Consider the following 27,997-nt stretch of genomic DNA (forward strand, 5'->3'; position numbering starts at 1 on the left):
GGCTTCTTATAGCCTGAGAGGTAGGGAAGCTGGTTGTGCAAACAGGGCCTGGGGGGGTCTTGAAACTACTAGGGCAGGAGTTGAGTAAGGGTCATGAGGAAGGGGTCTTTGGAAACTGTCAGCCGACACTGCTGTTTAGGAACTTGTGGAATGCAGGTGAGCTGCAGGTCATGGGGGAGTGTGACTGCCCAGCTGGAACGTCTGATGTATGTAAGTCTGAGGGTGTGTTCAAAGAGGGAGGGAAGTCTCCAAACAAAGGGCCCGCTGGAAAAAAGGGCCTGCTACGCCAAGTGGCGCCGCCATGTCGGGTCTGGGTCCCTGCCTAACATTCCTACCTCTTTCTAATAAGAAAAACGGGCGACCTGTTCATCTGGCTGCTTCCTGCTGTTTTGGGTCGTAGTGGGGTTTTTCGGAGGTCGGAACTCGGGTATAGGGGTGGAGCAGCATCTGATTGAAAGTGATCCGGGAGACTTCTTTTATGCGGTTCTGGATGAAGCGGATGATACAGGGAGCTCTGAGCAGTAAGAAGCCAATGATTAGTAAGGGGCTTAGGAAGGGTAGGACCCAGCTAGCCATGGACGACTGCCACCACCCGAATGAAGACTCTAATCCTGAGGTTTTTTTGTGGAGTCCTTCTGGGACTTTTTCTAGAGTGAGGAGGTTGGTTTCTACTAGTCCTGACTCATTGATGTAGTAGCAGCATTCTTCATTAAGGAACATACAGGTCCCGCCTTTGTCAGCCATAAGGAGGTCGAGTGCTCTGCGATTCTGGGCTGCCACCTGGGCCACTGAGGTGATCTGTCGTTGGAGGGAAGCCAGGGATTCTGCCGAAGCTTCGATTGCTACCTGTAATCGGGCTGAAAGATCTTGAGAGGATGGGACAGGATGAGTTATGGCTCCAGTTCCAAGGCCAGAGGCCACGAGGGATGCGGCTAAGGAGACTCCAATCATTAGCGGAAGGAATACTGCTCTTGCCTGGCGGGGGCGGGCAAGGGGCAGAAGAGAGGATAGCTCCGCTTCACTGTACAGGGTGAGGCTGGGAACTAGGGAGATGGGAAGGCATAGAGTAGTGTTGGAAGCCTTGAGAGTTTTTGACAGGGTGGAGTTGCACCAAAAATACTCGCCTGGGGGGGCGGTGAGATTTGGAGGCACGGATCCTGTCCGGTTGCACCAGGAAGCATTAGGGGTGGAGTAGCAAAAGGGGAGTTGTTGTCTAAGCAGGTCTTGGAACAAAGGAACTTCCCTCAGGGCTTGGCAGGGAAGGGGAAAGGAGGGGGTTAGGTTAGAGGAGTTAAAAGGGCTAGGTAAAGGTACCGCAACCAGTGGGGGCTTATTAAATGCTGCACACAAGAAACAACGGGAGATGTTGTGCACTCCGACCATATGTACTACCTGGGCCCCTTCTCTGACTAGGGTTAGCCAAGAAAACGGGTTACCGCTGCCCTGAGGCTTGTTGTCTTAGTTGACTGTGTTGTCTGGGTTGGCTAGAGCTTAGATGACTTTTTCTTGTTGTTTGATGTTGGAGGCCAGACTGACGAGGCTGCTTGTGACCCTGACATAGGCCCTATAAATCTTGAGTCGGGCTACGGGATAAGATTCGTAGCCGTGCCGGTAAAGGCGAGCCTCTATACCTGATGCCCACCGAGGGTCCCACGGGTCAGGAATGGTAAGGAAGAATGTAGGCACTTCTCCTCGTCCGTGTGATCTGACTAACCGAACTGTTGATGCCGGTTGCTGCCACTTGGTGTATGACATGTCAAGGTAAGTAAAATGCATGTTACAATAATGATATGGACACCCGCCATTGGTTTCTACCCAGTAATTGAGACAGTTATATTCTACTTGATCATAGAGAAAGCATATGACTGGGTTCCACCAGTCAGGGCAACTGTTAAAGGCGGAGAAGTTAAAGGTAACTTGACTCTGGCAGTCAACTGTGGCTAAGATGAGGGAACTTATGTGATTGTTTTGGGTCCAGGGCTCTGACAGATAGAATCTCCAGCGGAATGGGTTGACGGGGGAGAGGGGGGAGTTTGGGTAGGAGTCTTACCTAGGCTCAGGAGCACCGGATAGCTGAGGAAGGTTAGGCAGAGGGTCGTTACCGGCACGCATAAGTCGTGGTTTAGTAGGGACAACAGCCTGAGCCGTCCACCTGGAATCATGCTGGGTGGGTGTTTTTTTCAGCTGGGACAGATGATACCAGGAGGGAAGGCTGAGGAGTTTGGCAGCAGTGGGCGTGATAAGGATTACGGTATATGGTCCTTCCCACCAGGGAGATAAGGCTCAGGGCTGCAGCTGCTTGACCAGTACCAGGTCTCCTGGTGCTACAACAGCGGGATTTTTAAGGTTTGGGGAAACCGATGTGGGGAGACACCGGTCTGCATGTTTTCTTAGAAGCTCGCATAGGAGGGTTAAGTAAGGGAAGTAGGAGCCTAAGGGAGGGGAGAGGGCTGGCAGCTCCTGGAAGAGGAATGGGCGTCCGTACAGTAGCTCAAAAGGGCTGAGCCCTGTGGGGGCCCGAGGAGCTGCCCTGAGATGAGTAAGAGCCAGAGGAAGGAGAGTTATCCACAAGAGGCGGGTTTCTAGAGTGAGCTTGGTTAGATGCAGTTTAAGGAGGCGGTTTGCGCGTTATACCTTACCAGACAACTGCGGATGGTAGGGAATGTGGAGCTTCCAGGTAATCTGGAGTGCGGCTGCCACCTGCTGGGTGAGTTTGGAAATGAAAGCCGGACCATTGTCTGATTGGATGGTTCTGGGGAGACCGAACCTGGGGATGATGTGCTCTAGGAGAATAGTTGCCACGACTTCTGCAGTCTCTCGAGTGGTGGGGAAAGCCACAATCCATCCTGAGAAGGTGTCAACTAAGGTCAGCAGGTAGCAACATTTTTTATGTCGGGGCATGTGAGTAAAATCAAGTTGCCAATCTTCTCCTGGCTGGTGGCCTCTTAGCTGATGAGTAGGCCCTGGGTGTCTGAGCCTACCTTGGGGGTTAGTGGCCGAACAGGTGGCACATTGTTGATGTACTTTCTTAATTTGGGCCTGTAGTGAGGGAAGGTGAAAGATGGGTTCTAGGAAGTTATACACAGCCTTGGGTCCTATGTGGAGAGAGCGGTATATGTCGGTCAGTATATGTACTGCCTGAGTCTGAGGGAGTGCTATTCGGCTGTCAATACCCCATCCTTGTTACCTTGTTCCGGGTAACACTGGGGTGGGCCATCAGGGTTTGAAGTTCTTGAGAAGAGTAGTCGGGGGAATATGCGGGGGAAAGAAAGAGTAAAGGCGCTCGGGGAGGGAGGGAAGTGAGGGCAGTGGCCCGTGCGGTGGAGTCAGCTAGGCTGTTACCTTGTGACACAGGGTCCTTAGAATGCTGGTGGCTTTTGCAGTGGATAATGGCTACTTCTTTGGGGGCCTGGAGAGCATCAAGCAATCTCTTTATATGTGGTCCATTGACTACTGGCATCTCTTTGGTGGTAAGAAACCTGCGCTCTTGCCAGAGAGTGGAGTGAGTATGTGCAATAAGGTAAGCATATTTAGAGTCTGTATAGATATTAACCCTCTGCCCTTCGGAGAGAAGTAAGGCACGTGTAAAGGCAGTGAGTTCAGCCTTCTGGGAGGTGGTGCCTAGAGGCAAGGACCTGGTTTCAACCATTTGTGTTGCTGTTACGACAGCATATGCCACCTGTCTGAGGCCATCGGGGGTTAAGACAGAGCTCCCATCTACGAACAGGGTATGGTCTGGGTGTTCTAACGGCTGTTCGGAAAGACCGAGGCAGGCGGGTGGCAAGGTGGTGAGAACTTCAGGCAGGAATGTGCAGGGGCGGAATTGTGTCCTGGAGTGGGCAAGAGAGTAGCAGGATTTAGAGGGGGTGAGGTGGTGAGAGTGAGGTGAGGGCTTTCAATGAATAGCAGGTGGAACTGTTGAAGCCGGAAGGGGGTAAGATGGCTGAGACACTTGTGTGTGATGAGATCTGACAGTCGGTGAGAAGAGTAGACTGTGAGAGGATGTCCTAGGGTAACCTTGAGGGCCTCTTGGGTAAGTTCTGTGGCAGCCGCCAGGGCTCGTAGACAAGGTTGCCAGCCCTGGACTGTGGGATCTAACTGCTTGGAGAGATAAGCCACAGCCTGGTATGTGGATCCAACCGGCTGGGCTAGGAGGCCAGTAGCTACCTTCTGGCGCTCCTCAGTGAATAGATGAAAGGGCTAAAGGGGGTTGGGGAGAGAGAGCAGGGGCAGAAAGAAGACAGTCCTGAAGCTTCTTGAAAGAGTCGGCAACCAAGGAGGGGTCGGACAGTGGTCTGGTGGGTGTCTCCCTGGCAGCCTGGTGGAGGGGCTTGGCTAGGACCCCGAAGTTGGAAATCCAATGCCTGAAATACCGTACCAGTCCTAGGAAGGACAAGATCTCTTCCGCATCCTGAGGAGGCTGGAGAGTTTTAATGAGGCTTATTCTATCTGCCGTAAGGCTTTTTGTAGTGGGTGTGAGTAGTATGCCTAGGTAGGTGACAGAAGGGGTGCAAAGTTGAGCCTTAGCCGGGGTAACCCGATAACCTCCGTTGCCTAGAAAATTTAGAAGTGTAGCAGTGTCTGCAAGGGAGCACTCCCAGGAAGGACTACATAGTAATAGATCATCTACGTATTGTAGAAGGGTGCTATGAGTTAGGGGGCAGAGGAGGATGTCCTGTGCCAGTGCCTGGCCGAAAAAATGGGGGCTATCTCGGAACCCTTGAGGCAAGACAGTCCAGGTCAACTGGGAAGAAACATGAGTGTCTGGGTCCTCCTATGTGAAGGCAAACAGAAAGTGACAGTCTGGGTGTAGAGGGATGGTAAAGAAGGCATCTTTTATGTCAAGGACAGTGAAATGTGTGGTGTCAGGGGGAACGCGTGAGAGGAGTGTATATGGATTAGGAACAACTGGAAAGGTAGGGACTACTGCCTCATTGATGAGGCGTAGGTCCTGCACGAGACGATAGGCCCCAGAGCTTTTCTGTACAGGCAGGATAGGAGTATTGCATGGTGAGTTGGCTGGAACTAGAATGTGCTGTTGGGGCAGGCGTGTAATGATAGGTTTTAATCCCTGTCGATGTTCAAGGGAGATAGGGAACTGGGGTCTAGAAGGGAACTTGGAAGGGTCTTTTAGCCGGATGCGGACCGGAGTGTGGTGCTGGGCAATGATCGGGGTGGAGGTGTCCCACACCTTAGGGTTAATGGGGACTGGAAACGGGAGTCAGGGGTCAGCCTGGCGGGGTTTGTCAGGTGAGAGAAGGGGGAAGAGGAACGCGAGGTGTGGGGAGGGATTGGGTCGGAAGTGAACTGAGGCCCCTAGCTTGGAGAGGAGATCCCATCCTAACAAGGGGACTGGGCACGAAGGAATGATAAGAAATGAGTGCGAGAAGAGGGAGCCATCCAGGCAGCAAGACAGAGGAGGAGTCTGGCAGTAGGTGGAGGGACTGCCATCAATTCCTATGACTGTGACAGTGGAGGGGTGGCTGGGGCCACTGAAGGAAGGCAAAACAGAGTAGGTAGCCTGCATGTCCATAAGGAAGGATATGGACTTACCCGCTACCTGGAGCATGACCCTGGGCTTGGCGAGAGTGAGAGGGGTCCCCGAGTCTGGGCCTCTTCAATCTTCATCGATGTCAAGGAGCTGGAAGGCGCCTCCAATACATGGAGGAGGGTCGTCACGTGGAGGCACAGCGACCGTCCTTAGGTCGGGGCAGTCTGACTTCCAGTGGCCCATCTGCTGACAGTTCAGACAGGGATGGGTTGGCTCCTTTGGGTTAGGGCACTGCCTGGCCCAGTGGCCATCATTGCCGCACTTGAAGCAGGCACCAGGTGGCGCTCGGGTAGTACCTCCTTTCTGGGAACTCCTGGAGCCGGCCGGCCTCAGGGCTGCTACCAAAGCCTGGGTTTGGAGTTGTACCTTCTGTTTTAGCCTGGCCTGTTGTTGGGCCTCAGCTGCTTCCTCCCTGGAGTTGTAGACCTTGAAGGCCAGTTTGACTAAGTCCTGGATGGGAGTTTGAGGGCCGTCCTCCGCCTTTTTTAACTTTTTTTGGATATCGGGGGCTGACTGAGAAATGAAATATGAGGCCAAGACGGTCCGCCCTGCGGGGGAGGCAGGGTCAAGGCAGGTGTACTGAATAAGTGCCTCAGTCAGCCGGTTAAGAAAAACGGCCGGATTTTCATCTGCGCCTTGGACTACCTCCTTTAGTTTGTTAAAGTTGACTGATTTGTTAGAGGCTGCCTGCATGCCAGCAAGAAGGCACTGAACCATCATGTCTCGGCGGCGGCGGCCTGCCTGCCCCACCTGGTAGTCCCAGTCGGGCTCAGCCGAGGGCACTGCCTCGGTGCCGACTGGCATGGCAGGGTCAGTTAAATGAACCTGGTTAGCATGCTGCCTGGCTGCCACTAGGATGCGTTCCTGCTCCTCGGGAGACAGGGTTGAGGTCATGACATGAAGGTCATGCCAGCTGAGATCATATGCCTGGCATAGATACCTAAACTCTTTGATATAACCAGTAGGATTGGCCGAAAAGGAGCCTGCACGCTCATCAACCTTAGACAAGTCTGCCAATGAAAACGGCACATGGACCCGGACTACTCCTTTGGCGCCTGCTACCTCTTGTAAGGGACACAGGTCGGTCCTGGACTGAGTATGGGCTGAGACAGGCGAGGAAGGGGAGGAGGTGGAGGTAGGGGAGACAGAATCTGTTGGGTTTGGTAAGGGCACAGGATGGGGGGAAGGGTGGGGAGGCGTTGACGAGGACGGGGATAACGGTGGGTCAGGGTAAGGAGGAGGTTGGGCAGGAGACCGGAGGGGTGGCCGGGATAGGGTGTCAGGACGCTCAGAAAAAGGGGAGGAATCATCCTTCTCCTTGCTCAAGGGAAGAGACTTTGCGAGCAGAACTTGAGCTAACGAGCATTGGGTGCAGTGATCTGGGTGAGAACGCAAGTCCCAAAAGGCCTGAACATAGGGTATCTTGGACCATTTGCCTAGTCTCTTGCAGAAGTTGGTCAGATATGTGAGAATGTTAAAGTCTAGAGTGCCTTCTGCAGGCCACTGAGACTGATTATCCAATTTATATTGTGGCCATGCTATTGTGCAGAAGAAAATGAGCCGCTTTCGTTTTATGTCTTGGCTGAGGCTTAAAGTCTGGAGATTCGCCAAGAGGCACCCCAGAGGAGATTTTTGGTTTGGTTTGGACTGGGTAGTTCCCATGGTCTCAAGGCAGGCAGTCCGGAGGCAATGGGAGCGTCCTCCCACTGCCACGCAGAGTGCGGGGTACGGTGGCTTCCGGGGAGGTTGGATGTCTCCTAGTCCCCGGTGCCGAGGTCACAGCTGACTGGAGAGAGACCCTGACGCAGCCGTGCATTTCGTAGAGGGACTCCCGGAGGGAGCCTTCAGGATGGGGGGAAACTTACCTAGCAGTGATTGAATTGAGTCTTGGATTTGGTGAAACGGCTCCCGGCTCGGAAAGGAGGTCCTGGCTCGGGGAGAGGAGAGCCTGCCCGACCGGCAGGGGTCCAGGGAGGGGGTCTCCTCCCGGGTTTTGGCACCAAATGTAAAGGTAAACTGAGGCTGGAGCTGAACCAGGAACAAAGACACAAGGCAAATGGCAGTGAGAATAGCCTTTTATTAGGGCTTGCGGGCGAGTTTCCTCCGTCCAAAGGTGTGGGCCGAGGAAGTCGCACTGAGGGAGGAGGGTAGGGGCTTCTTATAGCCTGAGAGGTAGGGAAGCTGGTTGTGCAAACAGGGCCTTGGGGGTCTTGAAACTACTAGGGCAGGAGTTGAGTAAGGGTCATGAGGAAGGGGTCTTTGAAAACTGTCAACTGAAACTCTGTTTAGGAACTTGTGGAATGCAGGTGAGCTGCAGGTCATGGGGGAGTGTGACTGCCCAGCTGGAACCTCTGATGTATGTGAGTCTGAGGGTGTGTTCAAAGAGGGAGGGAAGTCTGGAAACAAAGGGCCCGCTTGAACAAAGGGCCTGCTACGCCGAGTGGCGCCGCCATGTCAGGTCCGGGTCCCTGCCTAACAATAGGAAGAGTCGCCCCAGATTTATGTCTCTCTGATCTTCTCTTTAGGTTTCTATCTCAGAGAATGAGATTAATCTCCTTTCCGGATTAGGGACAGGGAAGAGCTATATTTAGGCCTCCACTAAAGCCACCAGTTCTGCCTGGGTTGCCAGAGTTTCCTGCCCTGAAATAAACATTCTGCCAAGACCCCCTACCCGCTGGGGTTTCTTTCTCTTTGCAACTCTCCTTTTCCCTTTATCCATGGAGCACTGATGACCATTTCCGGAACAAGATTTGGGATATGCTGAAATTTCCGCCCTTCTTATTCTGCCTTCTTCTCCTCCTCTTTCTCCTCCGCCTCTCATTCTGTTTCCAATCCCCTCTCTCTCCTGCTCCCTGTCTTCCTCACACTACCCCTACACCCATTTTCCCCAGCCCCCTCCAGCTCTCCATACTTCCTGCCTCCCTCTCCTCTGTTCCTTCTTGGCTACCATTCCTCTTCCTTCTATAGGCTCCCACCCTACCCACCACCAGCCTCCCACACGCAGCCTACACTAACAGAAGAATTGGCTATCACAGTCTGAGAGGAAGTTGAGGAATATGTTTCTAGTCAGGACACTTTGGGGGATCTTTGCTGGGGAGTGTGAGTGCGGTGACAGCAACCTAGACGATGAACATCAGCCAGTCCTTGAGGCCTGGGGAGGACTGGCAGATCCAAGGCCACCCCATACCTTGGGTGACCCAAAAGAGTCATGTTCCCATTCCAAAAGGATAAATCTTTGCCAAAGTCCAAGGAAATTGAAAGCAGCAGGAGTCATTGTCTTTGCAAGTCCAGTTCCAAGTGGAAGGGGTCCCAGAAACTGGACCCCTTCCAGCCACCACAAGGTCAGCACACAGGCATTTGCATTGCCCAGGACTCAGCTGGTACCCTGGATGCCTGGCTAGGGCCTGTCCAGAGAAAAGCTGGGCATGGGGCCCATTTCCACCTAGGCGGAGGTTCCTGGGGAAGTAGGCGCTCACCAAGAGATTACCCCTTACTGTCCTCCTGAGGGTGTGTGGAGCCTCAGCGCTGCTACCTCTTGGACTCCAGCCTCTGGATGCCACCAGCTACTACTGCCCAGGGTTCCCAGTGAAGTCTCCAAGGCTCTGGTTTTTGAATTGTCCTGATCTGGTGTGCCAAGAGCTGCCTCCCACAAAGTGAGCAGATGTGGAGAGCTGCCAGATCCGAAAGGGAAAATCACAAGGCATTGCCAGCTAGATAGGGACAGAGTCCCCTCTATTATGATTCGGATTCAAAGGGTAGATGTCATGGCCCCTAAACATCACAGCATGACCAGGGCATGCCACCCGCGACCTGCAGTGCCCTTGCACCTGGTTAGGTGTAAGTTATTTTACTTTAGCAGACAAATGTTCTCTTCTGGATTTTTCCTTCCTTTGTGGCTAGATCTGCTTCTCTCTCTCTCTCTCTTTTTCCCCTCGAAGCCCCCCATTCTCTACCCCACCTTTATTTTCTCTCTCTGTTTCCACCCTGCTGCCCCCTTCCACCTGTTTTCTCCTGTTCAGCTTTCATGGTTCACCCCTTCCCTGCCCACTGGCATCCCCCAAACTAATGCTGCTGCACTGTCCTGGGTAGGGAGATGGGTATGGCTGTAGACGCTGCCCTCCAGAGTGTCCAGGATGGGAAAACATGGTGCAGCGGCCAGTATAATGGTTTAAAAGAATGGCCACTTTCTTTCTTTTTTTTATTTTTTAATTATACTTTATGTTCTAGGGTACATGTGCACAACGTGCAGGTTTGTTACATATGTATACATATGCCATGTTGGTGTGCTGCACCCATTAACTCATCATTTACATTAGGTGTATCTCCTTATGCTATCCCTCCCCCCTCCCCCCACTCCACAACAGGCCCCAGTGTGTGATGTTCCCCTTCCTGTGTCCAAGTGATCTCATTGTTCAATTCCCACCTATGAGTGAGAACATGCAGTGTTTGGTTTTCTGTTCTTGCAACAGTTTGCTGAGAATGATGGTTTCCAGCTGCATCCATGTCCCTACAAAGGATACGAACTCATCCTTTTTTATGGCTGCATAGTATTCCATGGTGTATATGTGCCACATTTTCTTACTCCAGTCAGTCATTGATGGACATTTGGGTTGGTTCCAAGTCTTTGCTATTGTGAATAGTGCTGCAATAAACATATGTGTGCATGTGTCTTTACAGCTGTGTGATTTATAATCCTTTGGGTATATACCCAGTAATGGGATGGCTGGGCCAAATAGTATTTCTAGTTATACATCCTTGAGGAATCCCCACACTGTTTTCCACAATGGTTGAACTAGTTTATAGTCCCACCAACAGTTTAAAAATGTTCCTATTTCTCCACATCCTCTCCAGCACCTGTTGTTTCCTGACTTTTTAATGATTGCCATTCTAACTGGTGTGAGATGGTAACTCATTGTGGTTTTGATTTGCATTTCTCTGATGGCGAGTGATGATGAGCATTTTTTCATGTGTCTGTTGGCTGTGTGAATGTCTTCTTTTGAGAAGTGTCTGTTCATATCCATATAAGTAGAAAGCTGAAACTGGATCCTTTCCTTACTCCTTATACGAAAATTAATTCAAGATGGATTAGAGACTTAAATGTTAGACCTAAAACCATAAAAACCCTAGAAGAAAACCTAGGTAATACCATTCAGGACATAGGCATGGGCAAGGACTTCATGTCTAAAATACCAAAAGCAATGGCAACAAAAGCCAAAATAGACATTTAAATGGGATCCAATTAATCTAAAGAGCTTCTGCACAGCAAAAGAAAATCCCATCAGAGTGAACAGGCAACCTAGAGAATGGGAGAAAATTTTTGCAATCTACTCATCTGACAAAAGGCTAATATCCAGAACCTACAAAGAACTCAAAACAAATTTATAAGAAAAAAACAAACAACCCCATCAAAAAGTGTGCAAAGGATATGAAAAAGCTCATTTCTTTTCATCACTAATATTCCATTGTATGGATACAACACAATTTGTTTATCCATTCACTTGTTGAGAAGGACATCTTGGTTACTTCAAGTTGTTGACACTAATAAATAAAACTGCTATAAATACTTGTGTGCAGGTTTTTGGTGAACACAAGCCTTCCTCGCATCTGGCTAAATAGGTCAAACTGCCATTGCAAAATTATAGAGTAGGACTATGTTTAGCTTTGTAAATGAAAAAAACAAAACAAAACAAAACACAACAAAAACTCCCAAACTGTTCTCCAAAGTGATTGTACCATTTTGCATCTCCACCAACAATGCCTATAGCCCTGTTTGACAGCTTTTGGGATTGTCACTTTTTACAGATTTTAGTCACTCTAATAGCTGTGTTCTGTTATCTCATTGTTTTCATATGCAATTTTTTACCATTTTGCATATCTACCAACAATTCCTATAGCCCTGTTTGACAGCTTTTGGGACTGTCACGTTTTACAGATTTTAGTCAGTCTAATAGGTGTGTTCTGTTATCTCATTGTTTTCATATGCAATTTTCTAATGACAAATGAATTTGAGTATCTCTTTCATTTACTTATTTACTATCTGTACATCTTTTCGGTGAGGTGTTCAGATCTTTTGCCTACTCTTAAATTGGGTTGTTCACTTTCATATTATTGAGTTTGAAGTTCTTCATTTATTTTGGACACCAGCCCTTCATCAGATCTGTATTTTGCAAATATTTTCTCTTAGTCTGTAACTTGTTTTTTCATTCTCTTAACAGTGTCTTTCACACAGCAGAAGGTTTTAACTGTAATGAAGCTCAACTTTTCAATTTTGTTTCTTTCATGGATTTTGCTTTCAATGCTGTTTCTAAGAAATCATCACCAAACCCAAGGTCACCTGGCTTTTCTCCCATGTTATCTCCTAGGAATCCTGTGGTTTTGAACCTTACATGTAGTTATAAGATCCATTTGTGAAAGTTTTAAGATTTGTGTGTGTACATTTATTTATTTTTTCATGTGGGTGTCCAGGGGTTCTAGCAGCATTTGTTGGAAAGGCCATCCTTGCTCTATTAAATTGCCTTTGCACCTTTATCAAAGATCAGTTTATTATATTTATGTAGGTCTATTTCTGGGCTCTGTTTTCTTTTTCATTGATCTATGAGTCTGTTTTACCTTTTTTCACCAACTCCACACTGTTTTGGTTACTGTAGCTTGACCAGGTGTCCTGAAGTTGGCAGAGCCAATTTTCAGGGATTTTTTCTCATCTTCACCATGAGAACCTTGTTGGGTTCCTAGTGGTCAGACTTAGGAAAGTGTGATATCCCCACATGGCTGGTTCTCAGAGAGTTTTTAATGCTCAAGCCAGGCCACCCTCAGCTTCTAGTAATCTGTCAATACCTTTTAAGTGCTCCTCCCAAGTGCTGGCTCCAGCAGCTTCTGTTCCTGGCAAGCTGTGACTCCCTGTGTTTGCCTGTCTTTCTAGTTTTCAGGGTGGCAGTGACCTCAATTCTCTGGCCATCTAAGAAGAGTTGTTGGTTTTCAGTTTGTTCAGCTTTTGTCTTGTTGTGAGGACAAATGGTGACTTCCCACCTTTTTATATGCCAGAGTTGAAACCAGAAATTTCATTTAAAAAGTTACTTGTGGCCAGGCGTGGTGACTCAAGCCTGTAATCCCAGCACTTTGGGAGACTGAGGTGGGTGGATCACAGGGTCAGGAGTTCGAGATCAGCCTGACCAACATGGTGAAACCCCATCTCTACTAAAAATACAAAAATTAGCCAGGCATGGTAGCGTGTGCCTGTAATCCCAGCTACTCAGGAGGCTGAGGCAGGAGAATCTCTTGAAACCAGGAGGCGGAAGTTGCTGTGAGCCAAGATCACGCCATTGCACTCCCGCCTGGGTGACAGAGTGAAACTCTGTCTCAAAAAATAAATAAATAAAAATAAAAAATACAAAGTTACTTGTAATAAAACTCACCAGTTTTAACTCTACGAAGTAATCATTTAAGGAGGTTTCTAGAATTGTGCAGACATCAGCAGAGTCACACTCTAGAATATTTTTACTTTCCCCAAATTCCCTCAAGCCTCTGCACAGTCATTTCCTAATCTCTGATGCCCATGACTGGGCCCCAACAAAATAAAAATTTGGAAAACCGACATCATTAAATTTCAACTTTTCTTAGATTGGGAATTTTTATAGTGACTCATTGTCTTAGTTTTGTGACATTTAGAGGAAATATTGCATTTTAGGCACTTTTTTGAGGAACTTAATAATAGTCCTTTTCATTGCTCTTTGTGAGTTGTTTCATTTTTACTGATAACTGATAGTTGCTACCAAACCTGGTCTGGCAAACCTAAATGAAGGAGCTAAAAAAAAAAAATAATAATGTGCTATTATAAATAGAGATAGATGATGAATTTGCAGATAAGATTATGTGGAGTGAGTATTGTACCATCTTTATTCTTGCAGAAATTTGGCTGGTAACATTAGAGATACTCCTCACGTGCTTGGAATGCCTCTCGTTATCTTCTTCAGGTTGCAAGGGCTCCAGAAGAGTGGCATAAAGGTGAGTGCAAGATTTTTGCTGTAGTGGATTGAAACCACAGAAGTCTGGAACAGAGGCTGGGTTCTCTGATAAGGGTTTTAGGAAGCTCAATCCAGGTGTGTCTGGCTATGTAATTACGTGGAGCTCAGGCTGCTTCTCCAAGTTCACTTCAGGTGTAGGAGGAATTCATTTTGGGGGGGTTGAAAGACTGGGTTTTCTTTTTCTGTGCTGGCTGTCGGACAGGAGACACTCTGACTCCAGAGGCCACCTGCGTTCCTTCTCACCCGGCCTTTTCCATTTTCCAACCAATAACAGCTCATGGAGTCCTTCTCAAGCTCCCATTCTTTGTGACGTCACCTTCTCCTGACAGCTAGAGAAACCACTGGCATATATGCAGCGATGTGATAAGATCCAGTTTACACAGGTAACCTCATCATCTTAAAGTCATATAGCTGGCATGTAACAACATAATCACAGGAATGATGTCTCCTCACCTCAACAGGCTTCAGAGACAAGGGTGTGGCGTGTTTGGGGACCATTTCAGAAATTCCATCTACCACAGTCGGACACTCACATTCCCCCATCTGCAAAATACATTCATCCTCTCCCCTAAGGTTTCCAAATTTCATGTCATTAAAGCATAAGTTCAAAGTGAAAAATGTTATGTACACCATATCAGATCAAAAGTTTAAAATCTTATCTTAATCATCTACACCAAGTGTGAATGAGGCTTCTGAGGGTGTCCATTAAGTCCAGATCCTTGACATAATTCCCTTCCCTCTATCAACCTGTTAAACTCAGCAAACAGCTTATCTGCCCTCAGTGTGCAATGGTGGGACAGACATAGAAAAACGATTCTAGTGATTCTTGTTCACAAAGGGGGAAGGTGGAAGTACCAAAGAAGTCACTGATCCAAAACCTTTTTGAAATGGGGCTGAGCAAAGCCCAGCAGGAATTTCTTGGTTAGGATCCACAACCTGGAACTAACCCTCTATTACACGGGCTTTGCCTCTGGGCTCTGCATTTCTTTCTATCTTTACAGAAATCATTTCATTTTCCTTCTTCTCCTACTCCTTTGGTTCTTCCCCTTTCTCCTTATGGCAGCATCCTCCCCTTAATCCTTGGCACATCATCCCCAGCAGAATTAGTCAAATGTTGCCCATGTCATGATCCTGACCATCTCCATGAGGGCCTGTCCTTGGAACCCCTGCTCCCCTTGGACCCTCTTCACTGACCTGACCTGTCTGTCATGATTGCTTTCAGCTGACCTGGCTGGTTTAGGAAAAAACCTAGAATTGTGGAGATGCAGAACCAATCTCTGCCCTCTCTTATCTCCAAGAGAGGAAGAAAATAACAGGTATCGTCATGGAGAAATGACCCACGTGAGGGCTGAGACTCTCCAGCAGTTACAGCAGAGGAAACTCCCTGAAGAATGGTGGAGCTGAGATCCCAGGCCAGGAAAGCAGGCTTGTGCTAAGCATTATTTAATCTTTATGTCCTCCCTGCCCCAGTCTACCAGCCAGCGAATGACAACTGATTGAGTATAAATACTAGGACTACAGAACGGTGATAAAGGGTTTGTCCAGTGAAATGCCCTTTTATTTGTTTTCACAGTGGAAATTGCTGTTTTTCATCCAGAGTTTTCTGAAACGCAGCAGTGAGTTCCTGGAGGGTGAGTTAGGTGCTTTGGACCTGGAGGCTGAGGCCAAGGCTTGTGTGGTCGATCTGCTGCCACCATGTGGTGACGGAGCCTGGGAGAGTCTTAGTCTTTCTTGGCTTCACTTTCCTTGTCAGTAAGGTAGGGGCTTATTGCTCCTCTCTGAGGTCCCTTCCTGCTGTGTTTTCTCTGAGTCTCTGAGGAACTGAGATGGTTTTTAACGCCGCACAGCACCGGCAGCTGAGACCTGACTCTGTGTCTCCTGCAGGGGCCTGAGCTGAGTCCACACCCTGGAAGCCCAGAACTGAGGGAACAGATGAAAGAAAGAAAGTCAGCAGGTTTAGGGGATGAGAACAACCCACAAAGGATAAGCCATTGGTAAATGAAAACCAAAGAAGGGGGGAATAAGGACAAATTGGGACAGAAGCCTCAGGGGAAATGGTCAATGCCTCTCATCATCCAAACTCTCAAGGAGCAGCACGAGCTGAGCAGTGGGACTGAGAGAAACTTACTCCACAGGAGTCTCCTGCCCCTGGCCAGGGAGAGCCACAGGGAGGATCAGAGCTGGTTTATAGTGAGGGGCAGCAGCAACTCCAAGAGGGGGAAGATGTGACCATGAGCCTCCGCCCCAGACCCAGGAGCCTCGACCTTGGGGCTGCGGTAGCAATGGATGCTCTTCAGGTCGGTGTGGGTTAGAGGGAATAACCATGCTGGGAGAAGGGTTGGAGACATCCATTCTTACATTAAAAAGCTCTGCCCTAGGTCAGGTGCCAGAGTAAGTGTCCCTTGCTAGTATAAAATGCAGTGATACTTATAATATTCTTCTGTACTTACAGTTGAAAGAGGTTTCCAAATGGTATCTCATAAATATTTATTGGATGTTTAATTTTCTTTACACTGTGTTAAACACTTGGGATTCAGATATTAATGTCTCCCCAAAGGGACTCAAGCTCATGAGAGAAAGAACACAAACATAGCATTTTAAGAAAATATGGAAGTTCCCCCACATCGGGGAGTTGTGGCAACTCAGAGAATGGGAGTTTAGGTGCAGACATTGCTCCTAATGACAGGGGGAGCCACAGGAGGAATTCCTCAGAACAGACTCATTTTCCTCCAATGTCCCACAGAGAGGGATCCTGGGGCATGAATGGTGTAAGGCAAGGGCCAGTCTAAGGAAAGGGATTTGCTGCATCCTGGGAGAAATCTCAGCACCCCTGACAGGACATTTGGGACAGGAATGCAGGTGAGAGGAGGTTTGCAATCGGTTTCATTCAATAACTGATGAACACTCTCCTGAGAACTCCCTCAGTGCCGGACCCTGAGCTGGGCACCACGAACACAGAGATCAGTAAGACACGATCTCAGCTGTCACAGAACTCTCAGTCTAGTGACCAGCGATTCCTGAGAAGTGTAGTGATGATGGGTTCATTGGAACCAGTGGCCCATGCTGCATGGAGATGACCCCAGTGGATGCCCTGGTCTCTTTTCTGCTTTTTTTTTTTTCAAACAGCTGAATGACCTGTCCTGGGCCAGTGACCCTGGACTTCAGCCAGATGTCAGCATCTCAAGGCACAACCAACACCTTGGCTCCATGTTGGGTCAAAACAGTTAACACAGCCAAGGTATTCAAGGTATCAGTAGATACTGACTATGTCCTGGCCAGCTGTGAAAAGAAAGAGGTGAGTTTAACAAGTATTCTAAAATTGTCCTTGACATAGTAATCACAGATGATCTATCTTCTGTCTGGCTTTATTTATATATATATATGTATATGGTGATGGAGTTTCACTCTTTTTGCCAGGCTGGAGTGCAATGGAATGATCTCAGCTCACTGTAACCTCTGACTCCAGGTTCAAGTGATTCTCTTGCCTCAGCCTCCTGAGTAGCTGGGATTATAGGCGTATGCCACTACGCCTGGCTAATTTTCTATATTTTCAGTAGAGACGGGCTTCCACCATGTTGGCCAGGCTGGTTTCGAACTCCTGACCTCAGGTGATCCACCCACCTCGGCCTCCCAAAGTGCTGGGATTACAGGTGTGAGCCACCACGCCCAGCCTCTGTCTGGTAATTTAAATGCTTTTCAGACTTCAAGAGTCACCTGTGTCCAAAATAAATTCTGTATCAGTTATAGTACTAGCATTTAGAAATTGTGTATTTTATTTTCTAGTTATAGATTAAATAACTAAGGCGGAAAGGAGTAAAGCAGCTTCCATGAATGTAGTGAGAATGTAGGGGGTGGTCAGGGACTAGAGTGCTGCCTTAGGATTCCCCAGCAGTTGCCAGTCACAATTTTTGTACTATTAGAAACAACAACAACAACAACAAAATGACAACCTGTTTTGTTCCTCTGCTTACCCTATCCAGTTCTCTACACTATAATATCTCTGCTTATCGAGACAACTTGGATTCTCAATTTGTTGAGCTTAACAAATGCATCTGCTGAGCCCCTGTGGGTAAAGCGTTATGCTAGTTACGGTGGGTGATACAGAGGAAGCCCAGAAGAGTCCTTAGTGACAAGAGCTTGAGATTTCTGCTGCCAGCTCAGCCTGAGTTGCCTGGAGATGAGAAAATCAGTAGCCGACACCCACAGGTGCATTCTGGTGAAAGGGTCGATGAATTGAGTGTCACCAAGTCTCAGCCTGGATCCCCTCCCTTTGTTTCATTTCACAGATTACATGTTGACAGTGGGAAAATCAACAGAAAGACCATAAGGCTAGACTCCAAAAGACTTAGTAATGCTGCTGGGTGGGCCATGAATTTTTAAAAACACGTGAAGGGCCTTCTCAGAAGTGAAGTTTTAGGAAATATAAAATGCATAGCTGGGATACATTACAGTGTAATGATAGAAAATATATTGTATATAGCAGCATCTAATAACTTCCGGAGGAAAAAATATTTTTCACATTACTCCAATTATGGCCTTATATGTCAAAAAAACACAAAAACCAAAAAAACCCTAAGAGAACCACTGACATCCATTGGTTTTGCAGAAACAGGATACCCTTAGTGCACTTAAAGTTGGAAACATGGCTCTGCCTTTAGGGCCATGCAATGAAACAGACTGTGGTAGTTGACATAGGAGGAGCAGAGTGGAGTTTATAACAATGGCCACAAGACGGTGAAGAAACTGCTTTGGGATTTTTAAGCAGCAGACGAGGTAACTCAGAGGAATGTTAGACAATAGCACAAAAGCAACTTTAGCAAAGTTTTTCATTCAGTGGGCACTACATAGTTAGTCCACGCTCTGCATCCATTCTTTCACAGTCTGTCCCTTCATCGACTTGGGCCTACAATGACGTTTCTGAGACAGGAGAGGGATCAACACAACAGCACACACACCTGAAATAAAGAATGAATTTCTAATTTTCAGATTTTAGTCTCTGACCTAACCAAAAAAGTGACTACCATAGATGTTAACTATTAATAACATAAATGATGCTCACAAATATGCAGATCTTATAATGACAAGGTAAAACAGCTTAAAAAGTAGATAGTAGAACTGTAGTCCAGGGACGCTAATAGAAGTGACCCATAATATTACATCATCTCCACTTCCAACAAAAATCAGGTAAAAGAAGGAAGGAGACTGGCAACCCAATGCACAGAACTATATATAAGATGCATACTATTTATTGGTTGGTTATAAACGAGTGGAAATAAATCTTTTTACATACTGACTCTTGGTTTATGTCACAGAGGCACAGCATGGAACAATAGACAACCAGACTGTAAGATAAATTCATCTGAGTAACTGGACTTTTGTAAACCATTAGACATTTGAGAAACCAAATTTAAAGCTGTTTGTGAGCCATGTTGCCTATCAAGGTGGAAATTCAGGAGAGATACATAATGACAAATAAATGCTTTTGTGTGTGTGTGACACAGTGATCCGATGCATTGGGAATGTGATCTTGTGAATCACTCAGGTGAGCAAGCCTGACATGATTGGGCATAAAGGTCAGTAACTGAAGAGGTACCAAATGTGCTCCATGTGTCAGCTCTGACCTAAGGAACTGAAGGCTTTCACCCTCCCTTGAAGTAATGAAGCTGACACAGCAGGGGGCTGCAAATTCCACTGCAGATCAGGGTCTTGATGGTGACATACTGAACAGTGGACTCCCACTTGAGTTACAGAGTAGGAACTACTGTTTCCTATGGCTACTGAATATCCCACAAACTAACCGCCTCAGCTTGGCATTATTAATTATTTTAAAGCTCTCAGTGGTCTCATTTTATAGTAGATCACATCAGAAGTAAGACTAATAAGGATCAGGTACAAACTCATATTTGCTGGACATATCATTGCATTATCATCCCAAAGTTTCTGGCACTACATAATGCTGGAGTAGATTCTTCAATATTACATTTTAAACTAAGGGAGAACGTTGGCTTCTAAATTTTACAACTATAGCATTGCAGCTAAACACAAGTGCAAGTGGCAGCCTTATCAACTGCATGAACAATCTTAAGGAAAACTTATCGGTGAACATACAGAACATTTCACATGCATTTGTCTACAAAGTACAAACTCTTCCCAACCTCAGAACTTGATATGGGTTAGGACTTTCCTCTCCCTTGGGCTGGTGATAAAGTTCCAACTGAAATGAGAAAGATTCTTCATACCTGGTAAATATGCAAGTTTCCTAAGATATTGCCATTGGCCAATCAAACCTGAATCCGAAAAGCATTTGTTTCTAGCAGGATATAAGATCAATATGCAAAAATAAATTGTATTTATGCAATTGCACGGCAGAATTTAAATGTAAAAGGAATACCATTTATGATAATGTCAAGTGTATAAAATCCATAAATATGAATATGACTGAAAATTAGAGCATATTTCACAGAGAACATAGTGCAGGTCTAATAACTAGAAAAATATGGCTTGTTCATGTGTAAGAATATTGCTGAGATGTTCATTTCCCCTAATTTGATCTATGAATTCAATGCAATCCAACTCAAAATTTCAGCATGCATCATTGGTAGAAAATGGTCAGTTGATTCTAAAATTAAGATGAACTGGCACAACCAAAATGCCTGTATAACGAAGAACAAAATTGGACAGCTAGCTCCAACTGATTTAAAGAACAATCATAGAGTTGTAATGGCCACAACAGAATGCTTTGGCATGTGATTAGATCAAAAGAAAATAGAGTCCAAATATAAACCAATACATATATTGAGAACAGATATATTGGAAAAGCAATGTATTTTAAAATGATGCATAATATTTCAACAAATGATTGAGAATTTTCTTTTTAAGCAATGGATGTGACATATTTGTAACCATATAAAAATAAACAAGTAGAAAAAATTGAATTCATGTGTCATTTCACATAGAAAAATTAGTGGTTACCAGAGGCTGTGAAGGAGATAGGGGAGAAGGAAGAAAAGATACTGGTTAATGCATATAAAATATAGTTAAATAGAAGGAATAAGTTCTAGTATTTGATAGCATATTAGGGAGACTATAATTCAAAATATGTTACTGAATATTTTTAAATAACTAGAAGAGAAGAATTGGGATATTCCTAACATAAAGAAAAGATAAAGTTTTGAGGTGACAGATATACTACTCACACTGATTTGATCATTACAAATTGTATACATTTACCAGAATATCATGTGTATCCCCAAAATGTGAACAACTATTATACATCAGTTAAAATAATGAAAAGTACATCTTAGATAAATTAACAAGGATTCCAATCTGTTCAGTTATCTTTTCTGACCACAATGGTATGAAACTAAAAATTAACTACACAAGGAAAACCGGAAAATTCAACAATACATGGAAATTAAACATGCCTCTGAACAACTGATTGATCAAAGAACAAATCAAAAGGGAAATTTGAAAATATGTTGAGGCAAACAACAGTGAAAGCAAACATAACAAAATCTTTGGAACAGCAAAAATAGCTCTAAGAGTCAAGTTTACAACCATAAATGCATACATTAAAAAAGAAGAAAGACTTCAAATATACATTACACCATTACACCTCAAGAAACCAGGAAAAAACAACAACAAAACAAATTCAAAATTCACTAAAGAAAGGAAACAAAAATCAATGCAGAAGTCAATCAACTGAAGAATAGAAATACTACAGAAAAATAAAACTGAGTTGTTGGTTTTTTGTTTTTTGTTTCCTTTTCCTTTTTCTTTTGCTTTCTCTTTCTCTTTCTCTTTTTAGGAGAGACAACGTCTTACTATTCTTCCCAGGCTGATTGGGAACTACTGGCCGCCATTGATCCAACGTAGGCCTCTCACACCCAAGTTGTTTTTCTGGAAAAAGTAAAATTAACAAACACTTGGCTAAAATAACTAAGAAAAAAATACAGAAGACTCAAATAAATAACATCTGAAATGAAAGTGGAGGCATTACAACAGAGGCCTCACAAGTAAAAAGGATCATAAGAAACTATTATTAACAGCTCTATACCGTCAAACTGGATAACCTAGAGTAAATGGATAAATTATTAGAAACATACAACCTACTAGGATCAAATCAAGAAGAAACCGAAAGCCTGAACGACCAACAACAAATAAAAGGACTGAAGAACCTCCCAACAAACAGAAGCCCAAGACCAAATGGCCTCACAGGTGAACTCTTCCAAACATCTTAAAAAGCCACCGGGCGCGGTGGCTTACGCTTGTAATCCCAGCACGTCGAAGGCCAAGGCAGACAGATGACCTGAGGTCAGGAGTTTGAGACCACCCTGGCCAACATGGTGAAACCCCATCTCTACTAAAAAAACTACAAAAATTAACTGGAGGGGGCGGTGCGTCTGTGTAATCCCAGCTACTTGGGAGGCTGAGGCAGGAGAATCACGTTGCAGTGAGCCGAGATGGCGCCACTGCACTCCAGCCTGGGCGACAGAGCGCGATTCGGTCTTGGAAAAAAAAAAAAGAAAAAGGAAACCACTGCAAATCACAATGCATTTAGTCCACTTTCTGGGAGTGTGATTTCCTCTTCCTGTGGAAATAGCGATAATTTTTATGAGGGGCGCTGCCCGGACCCCACTGGAGGAGCGGGTAAGATGAGGACTGTGCTCGGTGTTATCTCCCTATAGAACCACACACGCTGATCGGTAATACCTGTGGCCCCTAAGTGTCCGTGAGGTGACTGGTCCCTCTACAACATTGCTTATGGCTGCGGGCACCCACCTATATGGCAACAAGATGTATATGTGTGGGTAGGTGGTAAAACCATTATAGGCAATGGAAATTCAAAATGTTCCAGCACCCTAAAAAGTTCGCCTCATGTAGTATTTGGTCTATTGCAGGGGGCCCCAAGCTCCCGGGGCTGTGGTCAGCTACCTGTCCTGGGCCTGTTAGGCACCAGGCGGCACAGCAGGATATAAGCAGCCGGCAAGCCAGCATTCCAGCCTGAGCCCCGCCTTCTGTCAGATCAACGGAGGCATTAGATTCTCATAGAAGCACAAACCCTATTGTGAACTGTGCATGAAAGGGATCTAGGTTGTGCGCTCCTTATGAGAATCTAATTAATGTCTGGTGATCTGAGGTGTAACAGTTTCATTCAGAAATGATCCTTCCCTCTTTTCACATCCCCCACCCCTGGACCAAGGAAAAATTGTCTTCCACAAAACCAGTCCCTGGGGCACAAAAGTTTGGAGACTGCTGGTCTACAGTGTCCCAAAACCCTTTTCTGTGGTTCCATCCCAAAACCTAGAGGCTCTGAGTCCTCCCTGTTCTTATACTCCTGTGTGTTGAGAAAAACAGCATTTTCTATGCTCTGAAGGCTCTCCAGAACATTCTTTCTAGGCTGCAGGATGGAGATTAATAATAACAGAATAATTGGCTTGGCCTTGTTAGCCAATCCAAAGCCCTCTGGGCTGAAGTGGGGGTTTTTCACTTCAGTGACATCCAGCCTGGGTACCTTCCATCTCAGCATCCCCAGGCACAGACAGGAAGTGACATCACCCCATTTACATGATGTCTGTCTTTGTGGCCTGGGCCACTGGGTGGCTCACCTCAGAGGCAGGGACACCAGAGATGGGTGTTCTGGGCATGATTAACAAAGGGAAAAGTGAAAGCGTTCCTACTGAAGCCCCTTCTCCTTTCAGCTCACACCCAGGTGGCCTGTCCCCAAAGACCTTGGAGTGGAGACTTGAGCCACCACCTGTCAGAGGTGGAGGCTTCACAGGCACAGCTGGAGCCGAGAACCCTGGTGCCCAATTGTCTGCGACCGCAACTGGATCAAGGGTTTGACTGTGGCTATGGCTTAGCCAGGCGGGGCGTTTCCTCCGCCACCTGCAGCTTCACAGCCAACGCTGGTCCTGGGAAGCAATGGCCCTTCCAAGGTAGGGAAGGAAAGGGGACCAGGAAGCTCTAATCCGGGTGTTGGTGATCATGGTGCTGTGAGGGGAGGAGGCAATGGGGTCTCTTCGTGCTCCCTCAGAGTCAGGTAGAAATCCACAATGTTGCAGCCCAGTGAGGTGAGCAAGAGCCTGGGGTTTAGGATCAAATCTGCTCTCAGGTCCTGGGTTTAACCCTTACTCATTATTCACCTCGGCCAAGTCATTTGTGGTGTTGGCATTTACATCTCAGTTCTGTCATCTGAGAGACCTGAAAAATAATATCTACATTCAATCATTGTTGATAGCATTAATTATGATAATTTCCAAAGGGCTAATTCAATAAAAATTACTCAATAAATCTATGAATACATGTTATCTAATTCTGTTACCTTTCTGGTAAATCAGCACTTAGGAAGTGACTTCACATGCAGTTTCATCTGAGGAGGAGTAACTGTTAGGATCTCTACTTTCTAGGGACCCCCTTCCTGTGTTTTCTTAGAAAGTCTATTTTGCCAGTTTTCTTCCTCTCCGTCAGCGTCCCTTTTTAAGTCAATTTTCCCCCATTGAGCATTTTCAGTAACAACCTATTAGGCACATTCAGTAAAAGTGCAAATCCTGGGCCCATAAGTCAGTCTCCTGCTTCTTGCTATGTTTTCTCCCCTTGTTTTGAAATAAAAGAATAAAAGGGCAACCTTCTCATTGAAAGTGTATAAATCTGTCTCTTTTATGAAACTCCATTTAGTTCATCATCTCCACTCATGTCCACGGCCATGTCCTCCATTTTCTTCTCACAGGGATCCACTTCTGCTCAGATTTCCTTAAAACCCTGGGTCGTGTTCATCCTACTCTCCATCCCACTCAATATCTCCTCCTGGATCCCCTGGGGCTGCCTGATGCTCATCTGTCAAGTGATGCCCCCAGCTGAGGAATAAGGAGACCCATGTCCTCAGGAGGGAGGGTCACGTGATGTAACGAGCACCATCTGGATCCCTGGAGAGGACACACGGAAGACGCTCAGTGAGTGTCGGGGGATGCGTAGTCCCTGACACATGCCCTCATAACTTCGAGTATTTAAACTGATTTCTTCCCACTGATGTCTCTTTTGCTTCTTCATGGATTCCCACACTCCCAGTCAGGACTCACCCCGCTGGCTCCAACACTCTCACCTGCTGGCTTCCCCAGGAGTCCAGAGCACTAACCAGGCTCCAGGGAAGAGGACAGAGTGAATGCCTTTTGTTTCATTCTCCTTTACCTGGTGACTTCTCCCTGCTAATAGGGCATTTGTTTTTCACCATGTCTTCCCTCTCTCATTCATCTTATTTTTCTAAATTTTTTTCTAATTTCAATGGACCAGATTATAATGGTAGTGACTATAATGTTAATTCAACATCTTCCACATCCCTATGTAATTTCTTCCAATAGATTTTTATATATAAATATATGTATTTATGTCATTTGTCATATACATTATGCATATTTGGCATATGTTTTTAATAAAAGGTAGATACATGCTATATACATATCTGTATGATCATTTCATCAATATCCCATGTTTAGTGCATCCAATTCTCCTCTCTCACATGTTCATTTAATGTTGATTTTTAGAATCTCCTCCCTCCCAGAACACAGCCTGTATCCGGTGTGATTTCCTTGCCTTTGCCTTGTCTACCTGGAAGTTATTTGTGTTTATTAATCCTAAGTTTTTTAAATATGTTTGTCAGTTGGGATCACCTTTTCCTCCTGGCAATCTTATCATTAATGGGTGATGCATGAAAAATCAACAATACAGAAAATACCAAAATGTCTTTCTTGGTTTCCCTTTACCCCTTGGACTTTCTTGTTCAAGGCCACTTTCCTTCTCTGATGATCCTCTTGGGTGGAAGAGAAAGTCACAATAAGATCATGGATAACAGTGAACCCTGTTGGGTGTGGTTTCATTTTCAGAGCTGGGTTTTAGAGCCTTCCCTCGGAATGAAGAACCCTCCCCAGCTGGAAGGTGATGGTCTTGAAGGCTCAGCTGACAACACACATGGGCATCAAGTCATTGGCCACATTCATGCCTCAAGTGTCCTAAGACCAAAGATGATCAAAAGAAAACTGCCGTTCAGCAAGTGGAGACTGGCATGCAGATTCCCTGGCCTGCAAGCTTAGGGTACAAAGGTAATCACATCTATGGCTCTTAGCTGCACTCACTCCTTATTTCCCTGCCTATGATGACAGCTCCTTCCCCCCCTGCTTTTCTCTTTCCTATCTGTTCTCTTCAGAAGCCGCTGTCACCTCTGTCTGGTCTTACCTCTGTGTCCCATGGGCTGCCACCCTGCCAGGCCCTTCTGGTCCCCATCGCCTGTTTGCTCTGTGAACTCTGCTCTGTTCCCACTACTGCTGTCCTGAGAGTCCCTTTCAAGGCCGCAGGAGAACCCAGCCTCCTTATCCCCCTCCAAGTGCATGGTGTGAGCTGCTAAACACAGGATTCTGTGCATGGAATCACACAGTTTGAGTAATTTGCCTTTCCTTCCTCCATCCCAAACTCCATTGCCCCTTTCTGCCGGAAGCATTGCTTTAATACGCCATTTATACACAGAATTTTCTCTTGGGACAGTATTTGAGCAACCCAAAAAATCAAACTTTAACCCTCACCTTGTACATGGGAATGAGAAATGTTAAAACTGAGCACTAAGAACCCCATATCAGGGGAACAGAGTCTGCGAGCAAGCCGGGCAGTGGGCGCTAACAGGGCCTAGGGCGCCCGGGAGCCCAGTCAGGCGGCGGCGAGGAGCCGGCGCGCCCGGCGCGGGGAGCAGTCGGCGGCCGCTCGCTGTGGGGACATCCCGATGGATGAGCTCTCGCCCAGGCACACGGCGTAGGGGAGCCTCGCTGGCGGCGGCGGCGGCTAGTGTGGGGCGACGCTGGCCGCCAGTTCCCGGGGAAAGAGGCGAGGGCGTCTGAGCCAGGCCGATAGCGGCGGCCTTCTCTCACGCGCCCCCGCCCGCCGAACCTGGGCCTGCCTCCCGAGCCAGCGCCTGCCTCCCGCGCCCGCCTCGCTTCTCCCGTCGGCCCAGGCCATCCGCTCCCGCCGCGCCCACTGCCCACCTGGTGGCCCCGGCCGTGGCCGCCGCCCCCGCGGCGGTTCCCGGAGCTTGTCCCGGATGCCTGCCCGGTCAGCTGGGGCTCGGTGGCCACCGCTGCCACGTGGGAGCGAGGGCGGGAGGGTGTGTGTGCGCGCTGTGAGCAGGGGGTCTCGGCAGGGCTGCAGCGGAGGCACGTTGGAAGAATGACTCTGGAGTCCATCAAGGCGTGCTGCCTGAGCAAAGAGGCCAAGGAAGCCCGGCGGATCAACGACAAGATCGAGCAGCAGCTCCGCAGGGACAAGCGGGTCGCCTGCCGGGAGCTCAAGCTGCTGCTGCTCAGGACAGGAGAGAGTGGCAAGAGTACATTTATCAAGCAGATGAGAATCATCCATGGGTCAGGATACTCTAATGAAGATAAAAGGGTCTTCACTAAGCTGGTTTATCAGAACATCTTCACGGCCATGCAGGCCATGATCAGAGCCATGGACACACTCAAGATCCAGTACAAGTATGAGCACGATAAGGCTCATGCACAATTAGTTCGAGAAGTTGATGTGGAGAAGGTGCCTGCTTTTGAGAATCCATATGTAGGTGCAATAAAGAGTTTATGGAATGATCCTGGAATCCAGGAATGCTATGATAGACGAGAATATCAATTATCTGACTCTACCAAATACTATCTCAACGACTTGGACGCGTAGCTGACCCTGCCTACCTGCCTACGCAAGAAGATGTGCTTAGAGTTCGAGTCCCCACCGCAGGGATCATCGAATAACCCCCTTTGATTTACAAAGTGTCATTTTCAGAATGGTCGATGTAGGGGATCCAAAGTCAGAGAGAAGATAATGGATATACTGCTTTGAGAATGTCACCTCTATCATGTTTCTAGTAGCGCTTAGTGAATATGATCGAGTTCTCGTGGAGTCAGACAATGAGAACAGAATGGAGGAAAGGAAGGCTCTCTTTAGAACAATTATCATATATCCCTGGTTCCAGAACTCCTCGGTTATTCTGTTCTTAAACGTGAAAGATCTTCTAGAGGAGGAAATCATGTATTCCCATCTAGTCGACTACTTCCCAGAATATGATGGACCCCAGAGAGATGCCCAGGCAGCCCTGGAATTCCTTCTGAAGATGTTCATGGACCTGAACCCAGACAGTGACAAAATTATCTACTCCCACTTCACATGCGCCACAGACACCGAGAATATCCGCTTTGTCTTTGCTGCCGTCAAGGACACCATCCTCCAGTTGAACCTGAAGTAGTACAATCTGGTCTAATTGTGCCTCCTAGACACACGCCCTGCCCTTCCCTGGTGAGCTATTGAAGATATACAAGGACTGTGTTTCTGTGGAAAACAATTTGCATAATACTAATTTATTGCTTTCCTGGACTCTGTGTGAGCATGTCCACAGAGTTTA

General features: G+C 46.8%; 1 long non-coding RNA gene and 1 pseudogene across 2 annotated transcripts; one reads left to right on the plus strand and one right to left on the minus strand.

The window, feature by feature from the left end:
• The first annotated feature begins 34 nt into the window (after window positions 1-34).
• LOC107000601 (guanine nucleotide-binding protein G(q) subunit alpha-like) lies at window positions 35-27,994 on the plus strand (annotated as a pseudogene). Its single transcript, XR_013398849.1, has 12 exons — window positions 35-210; window positions 13,456-13,552; window positions 14,795-14,888; window positions 15,146-15,203; window positions 15,457-15,566; window positions 15,708-15,869; window positions 16,699-16,867; window positions 21,380-22,221; window positions 23,274-23,510; window positions 24,302-24,524; window positions 25,452-25,667; window positions 26,753-27,994. The product of XR_013398849.1 is annotated as a guanine nucleotide-binding protein G(q) subunit alpha-like (transcript).
• LOC144331567 (uncharacterized) lies at window positions 18,787-26,836 on the minus strand. The gene is made up of 2 exons (XR_013398851.1): window positions 26,598-26,836; window positions 18,787-21,471 (listed from the first exon to the last, which is right to left on the minus strand). It is a non-coding gene; the product is annotated as an uncharacterized LOC144331567 (long non-coding RNA).
• Window positions 27,995-27,997: the final 3 nt, after the last annotated feature.

This window comes from Macaca mulatta, chromosome 1, assembly GCF_049350105.2.
Source record: "Macaca mulatta isolate MMU2019108-1 chromosome 1, T2T-MMU8v2.0, whole genome shotgun sequence".
NCBI lineage: Eukaryota > Metazoa > Chordata > Mammalia > Primates > Cercopithecidae > Macaca > Macaca mulatta.